Genomic DNA, 13,833 nt, shown 5'->3' on the forward strand with positions numbered 1-13,833 from the left:
CTCCTGTCTCTATATTTTACTGCCTTTACCTTATTTTCTATCACCTCTACTCTGGCAAGAAAATACAAGAAAGTAAGAAGAGAGGCTTCTTCATTTGAAAGACTGATAGAAAAGTCTCTGGTTAGAACAAAGTTCTCCTTTCTTATGTCTAATACAAATTTCAGCTGTTTATTCATAATTTATTATAACAGAAAGATATAGGCTCCAAGTATTAGCTTCTTAACGAGCTATATGGTATTAGGCAAGTCACGACCTTTTAAATCCATAATTTCCCCACCTGAAAAAATGAATAACATTATGGATAATAACAACTGTTGGAATTAGGTAATATTTGTGTGTAAACTGGCTCTCTATAGAAAGGTAAGAGTTTAAATACAAATAATATTTTCTTCCTATGTGATTTGCTCAGAATTAGTCAAGAATATTACAATCACAAACAAAACCATCAAACAAAATACAAAAGATACTCATCTTACAAAGAATTAATCAAAACCTAAATATTCCACAATTTTTTCTTTTTCTGAGACAAGGTCTCACTCTGTCGCCCAGGCTGGAGTGCAGTAGCACGATCTCAGCTCAGTGCAACCTCCACCTCCTGGGCTCAAGTGATATTCCTGCCTCAGCCCCCTGAAAGTAGCTGGGACCACACCAAGCTAATTTTTGTAATGTTTGTAGAGATGGGGTTTCACCACATTGCCCAGGCTGGTCTCGAACTCCTGAGCTCAAGTGATCCACCCACCTTGGCTTCCCAAAGTGCTAGGAATATAGGCGTGAGCCACTGCACCTCACAATTTTCAACTGGGTTTTAAAATTTATCAGTAGAAATTAATCTAGATTATAAAAAAGAAAATGAAGATTGGTGGACACAAAGCATAATAATTCAAAATGTAGTAGTAAGTAAACAAATGCACTGATGACACTGCATTGGAACTATTCATACATCACACTCCTGGAGAGCTTCTAGAGGACAGGTATTGTGTTTTATGTTAGTTTCTACCATTTAATGGGCAGTCATTTTTACTTAGCTAGGCACTATTCTGTGCACATATTTATACGTATAATAGTGCTGGCTCTATGACCAGTTCTATTATTATTCCCATTTTACGGAGAGGCAAATGAGATACACAAAGACTCGTAACTTGCCCAAGGTCAAAAAGCTAGGAAGGAAGGGGTAGAGTTAGAATTCAAAAACCTGACCTAAATGGACTCAGAAATTTTATCTATAATGTTAGGCAAAATGAGCATAGTATATATTTGCTGAATAAATGAAGAAGTAAAACATGAATGGGGCGGATATAACTTTTTTTTTTTGAGACAGTGTCTTGCTCTGTCGCCCAGGCTGGAATGCATTGGCACAACCACAGCTCACTGCAGCCTTGATTTCCAGGGCTCAAGCGATCCTCCCACCTCAGCCTCCCCAGTAGCTAGTACCCAGGCACAGGCCACCACACTTGACTAGTTTTTTAAATGTTTTGTAGAGATGTGATCTCGCTATGTTGCCCAGGCTAGTCTCAACTTCCTGGGCTCAAGCAATCCTCATGCTTCAGCCTCCCAAAGTACTGGGATTATGCCTGACCATAACATTTTAAAGTCATCTTAATTGTCTAGTACATAGATGCACCCAATATGTATTTGTTAAATAAAATTATAGAGAATCAGTGTTATAATTTATAAATGTTATATTGGGCAATTTCCAAATATTTATTTTTCATTTTGTAAGTTATAACTAAGTTGTCCCATTTCCCTGGCTTTAATGCCTCAAAGAATATACAGATAATAGGTTATACATATTCATGAAGATTTTTTTTTTTAGTAATCTTTTTAACTTATTACATAGTATTCAGTAGCCTTAACATGTAAGATCACTAGGTGCAAATAACTAATTTACAATCATATAATCAAATACACAAGGAATCTCTGACTCAATAAAGCAAAAAGCATAGTTTACTTATATGGTGATCTTATTTGAAGCTGAAATATTTTATCCCATATATTGACCAGTCTGCCTTGAAAAATATGGAAACCAAAGACCAAGTTTGGCACATAAATTTTTCATTTCCTTACTTTAGTCACTTCAATAATTTTAGCAAATTAACCCATTTATGAGAGAGGTTGCAATTTTTTGAATTTCTGCAATCAGACCTTGGCAGTGTCCTTGAGCAAGATATAAATAACTCCCACATGCTTAGTGTTCCAATAATGGAACACTAGGGATAAATGGGTTAAAAGGTAGTAAGAATTTACCTTACTCTTAGCATTTTTTTTCTAATGCCCTCATGAAATGACTACTTTTCAGATGTCTCCCCCACTGGTCCTTTACCAGTTGCTGGGGAAGCAGTGGGTTGTTACCTTGCACCACTGAGAACTGGTCACTGTTGCCAGCCTAGTGCAAATATCTCTAGACCAATGTCTCAACTCTAACTGCACACTGGAATTACCTACAGACTTCAAAAAAAAAAAAAAAAAAAAAATCCAATGCCTAGGCCTTATTTCTGCGCAATGAAATCAGAATTTCTGGGAGTGGGGCCTAGACACTAAGGCCCCACTTTTTGTTTGTTTTTGTTGCTTTTTGTTTTGGTTTAAATTGTGTTTTCTCAAGTGCAGCTGAAGTTTGAGGATGACTGTTCTAATCTTTCCTCCGTCATACTCAAAACCCATACCTACACACACATACATATTCATTTCATATGCTAACATACATGTTATGTACTGTGTTGTATTTATAGCTCACACTACTTTTCAGTAGTAGTAGCACAGCATTCTAAGTCACCCTTTAATGGACATTTTAGACTGCTTCTAGTGTTTCTGCTAACACAAACAAGACTACCATAAATATCTATGTACATACATCTTTGCATATTTTTCCTGTCATTTCTTTGGAATAAATTTTCATTCATTAATTCAAAAAGCAAATCATACAGTGTCAACTATGTAGAAGGTACTCTTCTAACTACTAGAAAACAGTAAAGTAACTGAGAAGCGCTAAGAAATTTCAATTGAAATTACCTTAAACTTACAAGTCGATATAAGGAATTAGTAATCATTTTAAATATTAAGCCATCCCAATCAAGAATAAGACACATTTCATTTATGTAGTGATAGCTTACATTGTTTCATAGTTTCATTTAAGTTTTTTTTTTTTTTTTTTTCTTTTTTTGAGACAGAGTCTTGCTCTGTCGCCCAGGCTGGAGTGCAGTGGAGCCACCTCGGCTCACTGCAACCTCCACCTCCCGGGTTCAAGCAATTTTCCTGCCTCAGCCTCCCGAGTAGCTGGGATTATAGTTGCCAACCACCACACCCAGCTAACTTTTGTATTTTTAGTAGAGACGGGGTTTCACTATGTTGACCAGGCCGGTCTCGAACTCCTGACCTAAGGTGATCCACCCGCCTCGGCCTCCTAAAGTGCTGGGATTACAGGCATGAGCCACTGCCCGCAACTTCATTTAAGTTTTTCTTATATAGGTCTTACATGTTTCTCATTGTGTTTATTCTTAGATATTATTATAAGTTGGATCTTTTTTCTATTAATTTTAATTGGAATTGCTGGTATCATATTTTAAAATAGTAGATACTAAGTTTTGCATATTTGGCTGGATATTGTGACTTGTGTCTATAATTCCAGTGACTCAGGAGGCTGAGGCAGGAGGATCACTTGAGGCCAGGTGTTCAAGACCAGCCTGGGCCACATAGCAAGATCCTCATCTCTACAATAAATAAATAAATAAATAAAAATAAATTAGCCAGATACAGCAGTACATGCCTGTAGTCCCAGCTACTCAGGAGGCTGAGGTGGGAGGACTGATTGAGCTCAGGAGTTTGAGGCTACCGTGAGCTACAATCTCGCCACTGCACTGCAGCACAGCCAACACAGTGAGACCCCGACTCTAAACAAAATTAAATAAAAACTTTTTTGCATATTTATATTTTTGGATTCTGTCCACTTTATAGAAGTCTCTCATTAGGTTCAATAGTTTTCCCATTGTTTCTTTGCTTTCCTGTTTAACGTAAAAGTAGTGATAATTTTCTCTTCTTTTGTCTTTAATGTTGCTAAAACAGAACACCTGAGATCGGGTAATTTATAATGAAAAAAAGTTTATTTAGCCAATGGTTCTGCAGGATGGGAAATTCAAGGGGCATGACACCAGCATCTGTTTAGCTTCTGGTGCAGGATTTTGTGCTAGCCCAAAACATGGTGGAAGGTCAAAAGGGAGAAGCAGAGACGTGAAGAGGCAAAATCAGAGGGGTGTCCTGACTTTTATAACAACCCACTTTCCTGGGAACTAATCCATTCCCGGAGCAGAACTCACTCAACCCCCAAGGGAAGTCATTAGTCTATTAATTACCCTCCGTGACCCAAATGCTTCCCACTAAACCCCAACTCCCAACACTGCCCCACTGGAGATTAAACTATTATTATGAGTTTTGGTGGAGACAAATCAAACCACAGAATCTTTCCAATATTTATACATTTTTCCCTTATGCACTGTCTTCCAAAGCAACGTTCTTTTAAAAAGATAAAACAGAATTATCATATCATCTCTCCAACTGCAGTGGGAAGGACTGTAACACAGGGGTCCCCAACTCTCAGGTAACAGACTGGTACTGACTGATCTGTTAGGAACCAGGCTGCACAGCAGGAGGTGAGTGGCAAGCCAGCGAAACTGTGCTCCACCTCCTGTCAGATCAGCAGTGGCGTTAGATTCTCAAAGGACTGTGAACTCTACTGTGAACTGTACATGCAAGAGATTTAGGTTGCATGCTCCATATGAGAATCTAATGATGTAATGTAATGCGTTTAAATCATCCTGAAACCGTCCCCGTGCCACAGTCTGTGGAAAAACTGTCTTGGTGCCAAAAAGGTTGGAGACCACTGCTCTAACATTTCACCATTGAGCATAATGTTTGTTTTCTGATTAAATACTCTATCAATTTATTTTCCTCATTTACTGAGATGACCATAAATTTTTTCACACCTGATTTTCAATAATCCTAACATAACCTCCTACATGTTACAATAAATTCTTCATTGTAGTGCTGCTGAATTAGCTAATTTCATATTTAGTTATTGATAGTCATAATTAAAGCTGGTCTAGATTAAACTTTGAAATAATCTTGGGCAGATTTTATTACAAAATTAATCAGACTACTTTCCATCCTTTTCTAAGCTTTGGATTTTTTTTTCAATCATGAGAATAATTTTACCTTTTTTTTTTTTGGAGACAGAGTCTTAGTCTGTCATCCAGGCTGGAGTAAAGTGGCGTGATCTTGGCTCACTGCAACCTCTGCCTCCCAGGTTCAAGCAATTCTCGTGCCTCAGCCTCCCCAGTAGTTCAATAGCTGGGATTACAGGTGCGTGACACTACCCCTGGCTAATTTATTTTTATTTATTTATTTATTTATTTATTTGCATTTTTAGTAGAGATGGGGCTTCGCCATGCTGCTCAGGCTGGTCTCCAATACCTGAGCTCAAGTGATTCACCCGCCTCAGCCTCCCAAAGTGCTAGGATTACAGGCATGAACCACTGCACCCAGCCCATTTTTCAATGCTTAAGTTTTTTTCCCTGAGGTTTACTATCTCTTCACTAGGGAAATAATAGAGCCCAACAGGTGAGCCTGCAGACACTGTTGACAAAAAGGACTTTAGTTCAAGTCCTAGTTCTGCCACTTGTTAGTATGTATGACATCAAGCACATTAAAAAGAGTAAATTTTGATTCAAATTTTTGTTTTTGAGACAGAGTCTCGCTCTGTCGCCAAGGCTGGAGTGTAATGGCACGATCTCAGCTGACTGCAACCTCCACCTCCCGGGTTCAAGCGATTCTCCTGCCTCAGCCTCCTGAGTAGCTGGGATTGCAGGCATTCGCCATCACGCCCAGCTAATTTTTGTATTTTTAGTAGAGACGAGGTTTCACCATGTTGACCAGGCCGGTCTTTAACTCCTCACCTCAGGTGATCCACCCACCTCGGCCTCCCAGTGTGCTGGGATTACAGGCATGAGCCACCACACCCAGCCTGATTCAGATATTCAAATTTATTAGTATTAGTTTTACTTTACAGGTTTCTCATTTTTTAAATCGCCTCCATATTTATAGCTATGTGTTCTTCTGATACTTAATGTTGTACATTTGTGTTTTCTACTTTGTTTCTAGACTACATTTGCTAGTGAATATTCTATTTTTATAAAATTTTGTAGCATATGCCAAATCCAATTCCAATTTATAGCCCTTCTCATGTGTCATCGTTTTAAATCTACTCTCTTTTTAAAAAAAACTTACCAGTGTCCCTCCTTTATCCTCAAAATTTCCCCTTAATTCTCTGTAACTTTTATATTAATACTTTTTACACCTCCCCTTTACTGGTCATTTAACAGTTACTGAGGAAACAGCAAGTTTTATCTTGTACTAGAATTGTTCTTCCCCAACTGGCCCACAAAATATTTGTTCTTCAAAATCTTAATAGATACTGTACCATAAAAGGATTCCATATCAATTAACTCTGAGAAATATAGGTTTAAACAGGTTCCTTTAGCTAAGAGCACTTAAAGTATGCTAATGCGCATTGTGAATCTATAGGATACAATAAGCAGCTTTTGTCAGATTCACAAATCCTATCTGAAACTCCCACCCACAAACCTATCCATATCTTACAGGCAGTTGGTGAAATACTGCCCTAGGAAATTCAGTCAGCAGCAATCATCTCCATTTTTAAAAGCCTGAAAAGCAGAGTTATGGTGAAGCCCTTCAAACCAATCCAAGTAAAGTACTTCCAAGAAAAATTATAACAGATAAAGTGGAGATTCCTTATCTTGGTGAAAATACATCCATTACATTTGCAAGACTTGGTACTTACCGGAAGGCTAGCAGGTAATGATCAATGATAATCTGACCAAAACATAATCAACATATTTTAAGGGTTTAGTTATACTAAGCAAGTACTGAGTACTCAATTGATAAAATTTGATGTGCCTTTCTTATATACTTGTAAGTATTTTTCTTATATTCTGATAAACCACAAGCACTGGTAAGATGCCTTTCCTGTATATCAACAACTAAGTTGGCCGGGCGCAGTGGCTCACATCTGTAGTCCCAGGACTTTGGGAGGCGGAGCCGAGTGGATTACTTGAGGCCTGGAACTCAGGACCAGCCTGGCCAACATGGTGAAACCCCATCTCTACGAAAAATACAAAAATTAGCCAGGCATGGTAGTGCACACCTATAATCCTAGCTACTCAGGAGGCTAAGGCATGAGAATCACTTGAACCCAGGAGACAGGGGTTGCAGTGAGCCAAGATCGCGCCACTGCACTCCAGCCTGGGTGACACACTGAGTGAAGCTCCATCTAAAAAAAAAAAGAAAAAAAAAAAGTAGTGCAAGTTACAATCAGGAAGACATTTCTTTTAAAAAAGGTTTCAGTATGTTAAAAATGTACAGAAGTTTAACATGTAAAATACTGAAAATAATTTGGAAAATTTAAGATTAAGGACTAAATATAAAAATATGGAATAAAATATCTTTACTATTACCTTAATAAAATTTTTATTATATCTTATACGATACTTTGAAATTAGCATACTGTGTCTAACTCCAGGATTGATCTAGTAAGTGTATAATTACTCACAGATGATATGTATGTACACATAGGTGTATATGTGTATATATGTGTACAAATTTTTTAATGAAATATATAATCAAATCTGTAATGGCCTTACCCTGGCTGATTAATTTCTTCTACTAGGTTTTCATTCTCTTACAAAGTGAAGATGGGTCTTCATGGTTGATCAAATGCAACAGAACAGGTTCTTTGTAGCAATACTTAACACTTCTCTAAAGCACTGGTTCTTTAACCAGGACTGATTTTGCCCTCTAGGGTACACTTGGCAATGAAGAGACATTTTTGGTTGTCACAACAGAGATGAAACCTACTGCATGTAGTAAACAGAGACCAGGGATACTGCTACACATCATACAATGCACAGGACAGCTCTCACAACAAAGAATTTTCCAGCCCAAAATATAAATAGTGCTGAGATTAAGAAATCCTGCTACATATAACTAAGCAGTGTGTCCATTCCCAAAAGGTGTCATGGTTATACAATAAGTATTTTAAGTGCAGAGGCCTATTACTCTTCCTTTCCAAGGCTGCTATATTAATGAATATCACCAAATTATAAACATTTATAGCATAACATCTGAAATGATTTGAGCCAATGAAGTTGTCTGCAACTCAGGAATCTTTAAGAGCAGAGGAAGTATCTAAATTTAGCCACCAATCCTTAAGTCCATACCTTGTTAGTAATTTTGTTTGAAGCTTATCCTCTAGGAAAATTCTCAGTAAGAGCTCATAGGGAAAACATTCCCTGAGGTGTGTGTTTGTTTGTTTTTAACACATCAATAAGATTCTTCATGGGTTTCACACTTGAAACTCATTTGGCTATATAGAAATCCACACATTACCCCCTGGCTCACATTTTCTTTCCTTGAGTATCTTAAATACATTATTCCATTTTCTTCAGGCATAAAGCAGTGCTGTTTAAAAGTCGGATGACAAACTTTTTTTCTTTCTCAGTTATTCAGTCTTTTTGCCTGGTGCCCAGTAAATTGTTTTTTCTTTAAAGTTCATTGATTTTATGTGCATTTATATCAGTTGTCATTGTTCTGAGTAAATATTCTTAGGTATACAGTGTGCTGTTTCAACACGTAGTTTCAAATTTTTTTTAATTTCAAGAATGTCTTATTATAGTTTTTAGAATTTGTTCTGTTTCCTTGGCATGGTTTTCTTCAGGGTCCTGTATTATCCATATATTGGATTATCTTTGTTTTCAATATTGTATTCTCTTAAATCTTTTAGCAGTCTTTTTTTTTTAACAACAACAACAACAAAAAAAAAAGTTTCCTTCCCTCAGCTCTGCATAATTAAGTTATACTTGGCTTCACCCATTTGACTTCTGCAACAGGGAGAGAGAGAAAAGATGTCCTTGGCACATCAGATTGGCCTTATGGTGGTCTCTCTCTCCTTGAAGGGCACGACAGATCCTGGGTGAAAAAGAAAACAATTTCCTTTCTTCACTTTGTATCGCTTTACACATTACCTGTGCTTTTTTTATTCACTCTTGAATTTCCACTAAATTGAGGCTCATTTTTGAAATTGTATATATGTATTTTTTTGAGATAGAGTCTTGATCTGTCTCCAAGCTGAAGTGCAGTGGCACAATCATGGCTCACTGAAGCCTTGAACTCCTGGACTCAAGAATCCTTCTTCCTCGGCCACCCAAGAAGCTAGGACTATAGTCATGCACCACCACAGCCAGCTAAATTTTGTGTGCACATTTTTCCTATTCTTTTCCGAATTCTATCACCTTATTTCTGAGTTTTTAAAATTCCTATTTATATTTTTATGTTTTCTTTCATAACAACATTTTCTTAATTTCTTTTAGCTTGTTTTGAAAGAACAGGTAATAGTACTCATTTGTTTTGGGGGCATGTCTTTCTGACTTGCATTCATGGTCTTTAAGATATTACTTTGTTCCTTTTTTTCTTTTTCCTTTATATTAACTTTCTCTTAGATTTCACTTCTATCATTTTCTGTTACTAATTTTTAAGTGAAATCAGTTTTTCTGAACTTCGAGATGGAGGCATGGTCATTCTGTTGTTTTTGGTGGTCTTCAAAAAGCAGCTTGTTTTCACAGATTTTTCTGGTTGTATTCTCCTCTCCCACTTTCATCTGAATCTTCTCTTTTATCTCTATTGTCCCTGTACTGCTCAATTTGGACTGCATTCCAGCATTTTCCTCTTAGTTTGGGTTTTATCCCTAAAGGGAGCTATGGCTACATAGTTTTGATACTTCATAATCCCTAGATTATGTATATCCCCTTCAACTTTACAACATATTACTTGTACCCATTCTAATTCCACTTGCTTTTCTTAAATCAGTCCACTGTATTTTCTAGTAAGTAGATTATTTTGGGGTTTTCATATTTTCTGGGCCGTCAGACAATCCATTGTTTCTCCATGCTTACTCCCTCATGGAGTCTTACTCTGATTTGGCCCCATTCTCTTGTATTTAAGGCTCATAGAAACATCTCAACATTTAGTTTTTTGCAGACGTTTTGCTTTGCTCTTCAGGCAGGCAGTTTCTAAGAAGGCTCCCAATGATTCCTGATTCCTGCTATTCATGTCACTGTATAACTCCTTCCCCTTGAGTAGAGGATGAACCTACTGACTTGTTTTAAGATCAGAATACAACAGAAGTGATAAGATGTCACTTCTGAGATTAGGTTACATAAAGACTCAACTTACATCTTGTTCTTTTTCTCTCCCACTTGCTTTTTCTGAAGAAAAACAATTGCCCTACAGTGAGCTGCCCCACGGAGATGCAAAGAACTGAGGGAGGCCCTCCAGCCAACAGCCAGCAAGAAACTAAGACCCTCATTTCAATGGGCCACAGGGAAATTAATTAATTCTGTGAACAATCACTGAGTGAGTTTGAAAGCAGACTCCTCCCTAGTCAAACTTTGAGATGACTGAAACCCAGGCCAACACCTTGACTGCAGTCTTGATTGCAACAGATTGATTGTGAGAGACTCTTAGCTAGAGTCTAAGCTAGAACTAAATTGTGCCCAGATTCAGAGCCCACAGAAACTTTAAGATAATAAATGCCTGTTGTTTTAAGTGCTAGGTTTGATGGAAATCTTTGTCAACTGAAAAGCCACATAGGAAAATATGTTTTTAAGTAAGTGCAACATGACTTCATGTCTGACTAAATCCATTTGTATCAATCATACTCATTTTTTAAACTTCTTAACCAAACATCCTGTATAAATTATTTGAATAATTTGTTTTAATAACAAAAATTAGTATTATACTTATACTACATAAATAAGTAGTACATAAATAAATAATATTACTACATAAATAAGTAGTACGATTTCTTTCAGCTCTGTTTATATGGGAGTGGGGGATTTAGTGAGATGGAAAACTACTTCATAAGTAATTTTAAAAACAAGTATTACTCTTAAAAGTAAACGTTATATTTTTCTTTAATTTTGGAGGCCAGTTTTAACAGCTAAGCAAATAAAATAATTTCAGCCAGGCACGGTGGCTCACACCTGCAATCCCAAGACTTTGGGAGGCTGAGGCAGGTAGATCGCCTGAGGTCAGGAGTTCGAAAACAGCCTGGCCAACATAGTGAAACCCCACCTCTACTACAAACACAAAAAATTAGCCGGGCGTGGTGGTGGGCGCCTATAATCCCAGTGACTAAGGAGGCTGAGGCAGGAGAATCACTTGAACGTGGGAGGCAGAGGTTGCAGTGAGCTGAAATCGCGTCCAGCCTAGGCAATGAGAGCGAGATTCCATCTCCAAAAATAATAATAATTTATATCAATTTACCTTAAAATGTAAACGTACTCTGCTGTTTAGTTACCAACGAAGCAATTCCTTCTTCCCTTCTGAGATGAATTACAGTATCATTAATTCCAACATGTATTACCATATAAAAATCAGATGCTTTATTTTCTAGCAGCTTGAGTTTCCCAAATGAAAAAAAGCAGATACTAATCACATCACTTTTCATATGAATAAAACTTATACAGAAAACAAAACAGTGCAAAGTACTCCTCCCCCAAAAGGCAGAAGTCATTTATCCCAAGTTTTTAAATTCTTGTTTATGGTTATTCTAATTTTCAAGATAAATTCTATTCCCTCGTCCCTAACTGCAGAGTAAGTTATATTAGAGATTGTCACTTTGTATCAGCAATGTCTACAAAGTGTTTGGCACACTGTAAGTGGTTAGTAAATACTTGTTGAATGAGTAAGTCTATCAAAATCTGCTAAACTATAACCAGCATTTATTTAGCATTTACCAACTACCAGGCAATCTGCTAAGTAAGTACTTTATATGTATTAACTTTCACAATCCTTATAAGAAACTGGTTTTAATCTTATTTAATAGCTATGGAAACTGAGGCCTAGAAGTTAGACAATTTATCCAATATAAACATTGTAAGCAAATGACATAATCTTAGTAAGTTACTAAAAAGTCTAATTTCAAAGCAGTGCTCTTACATTCCTACATTATAGCAGCCATTCCTAAAATCTGATAAATGAGCAAGGATTTATTTTTCTATAGAAAAATACTTCTCAGTATGAATTTTCTCTTGCTTTTAAAGCTGCTTTATTTCAATAATATTATTGAATAAATTATTATTTTAATAAAACTGTGAAGTTTTGTTGATTTGGCAAAACTAAAAGATGACAGAAAACTAATGAGAATTACTCTAAAAATCCAAATAATGATCAGAGGCAAGACCTAAAGTTCAAGTGAAAGTCTATTAATCAAATGATGATTCCCAATGGACCCTCTCACCATTACAATGACCAAATATTTCCAAATCTCCTGGCTGTTGACAATGTTCTACTAAATTACATTTTAATTTAAATTGATAAAGTCCAGGTATGATTTTTTAAATGCTCAAATAATCCACTTAAAACCATAATGTAAAATAACATTTTCACAAATGAAATAATAAAGATTTTTAAAATGCAATTATGATACCAACTGGTGACAACGGTGTTATTTTATAGACATTTTACATACTGCTAGTGGATGTTAATAGACATTTTACATACTGCTACTGGATGTTAAATTGGATCAGTGTTTCTGGATGGCTACTTGGCAATATACATTAAGAATCTTGAAAACATTTATACTCCCTGACTCAGTAATTACCCCTCTAGAAACATAAAAGGAAATAATCAGAAACAGATAAAGATTTACAGATTTATAAAGAGATTTATGAACAAGAAGGTTCACCACAAAATTTATAATATTAAAGCAAAAGGGTGACTTAAATGTATGACAATATAAAGAAGTTAAAATTATGACACAAATATGAAGTTATTAAAATCATTTAAAAACTAAAGATATGGAAAAGTTATTGCTTATAATAGGTTAAAAAATTAATAAAGACATGAGTGATGCCAATTTTAAAATTTTATTTTTTAAAAGACTGGGAAGAAATAAACCAAAATATTAATTGTAATTATTTTTGAGTGATAGGTCCACATGGGATTTACAGTTTCTTCCAGATATTTTTTCAGATGTTTGCAGGTTTTCTATAATTAACAAGTATCAGCTTTAGAATGAAAAAACAGCCCATTATTTTCCAAAGATTTTAATTTGGATTATTACATAAAATATTATATGATTTTTGAAGTATAATATGTAAATGAAGCATCATTTAAAATTTTAAATTAATTTAAATAAAAATTAAGTCAAAACTCTGAAAAGACTGATTTTCTCACTAACCTAAGTAAATACACTGTGTAGGAAACGACATACACTGTATATAACTTCTGAGCAAATATAGATCAATCTAGGCCCTATACAGTCTTTTTCTTATTATTACTCTCTCTGTAGTCTTTTATTACTTCTCACTCTCTGCCTTCTCTATCTATATACACACAAAAACAGCACTAAGTACTAACATACATTCAACTTATGAATATTCTTTTTTACACAGAATGTATATATTCCTGGCCTCTATCCAGAGTTATGATGAGGTTAGATGCCCTGAAATTTTATGATGAGGTTAGATGCCCTGAAGTTGGGAGTAAAGTGAAAAATAGCAAATTAACACCACCATAAGAGGTTACCTCTACTCTGCCATCTATATCCTAAATCTATAATAAGGCATTTTCTGGGGGGCGGGGGGCAGGGGGCAGGGGAAACAGGTATAAACTGAGATTTTAACTATTCCTTTTTTTCTTTTTTTTTTTTGAGAAGTCTCACTGCTCACTGCAACCTCTGCCTCCTAGGTTCAAGTGATTCTACTGCCT

The 13,833-nt window shown here is 36.0% G+C and overlaps 1 protein-coding gene and 1 non-coding gene across 3 annotated transcripts in view; one reads left to right on the forward strand and one right to left on the reverse strand.

Moving 5' to 3' along the window:
• Positions 1 to 13,833, reverse strand: part of ARID2 (AT-rich interaction domain 2) — a 188,990-nt gene that overhangs the window by 126,670 nt on the left and 48,487 nt on the right. The gene's annotated exons all lie outside the window — the stretch shown is intronic.
• On the forward strand, positions 8,891 to 9,029 carry LOC117091222. Its single transcript, XR_004440329.1, has one exon. It is a non-coding gene; the product is annotated as a small nucleolar RNA SNORA64/SNORA10 family (small nucleolar RNA).

Source organism: Trachypithecus francoisi, unplaced genomic scaffold (genome assembly GCF_009764315.1).
Source record: "Trachypithecus francoisi isolate TF-2019V2 unplaced genomic scaffold, Tfra_2.0 Lachesis_group11, whole genome shotgun sequence".
NCBI lineage: Eukaryota > Metazoa > Chordata > Mammalia > Primates > Cercopithecidae > Trachypithecus > Trachypithecus francoisi.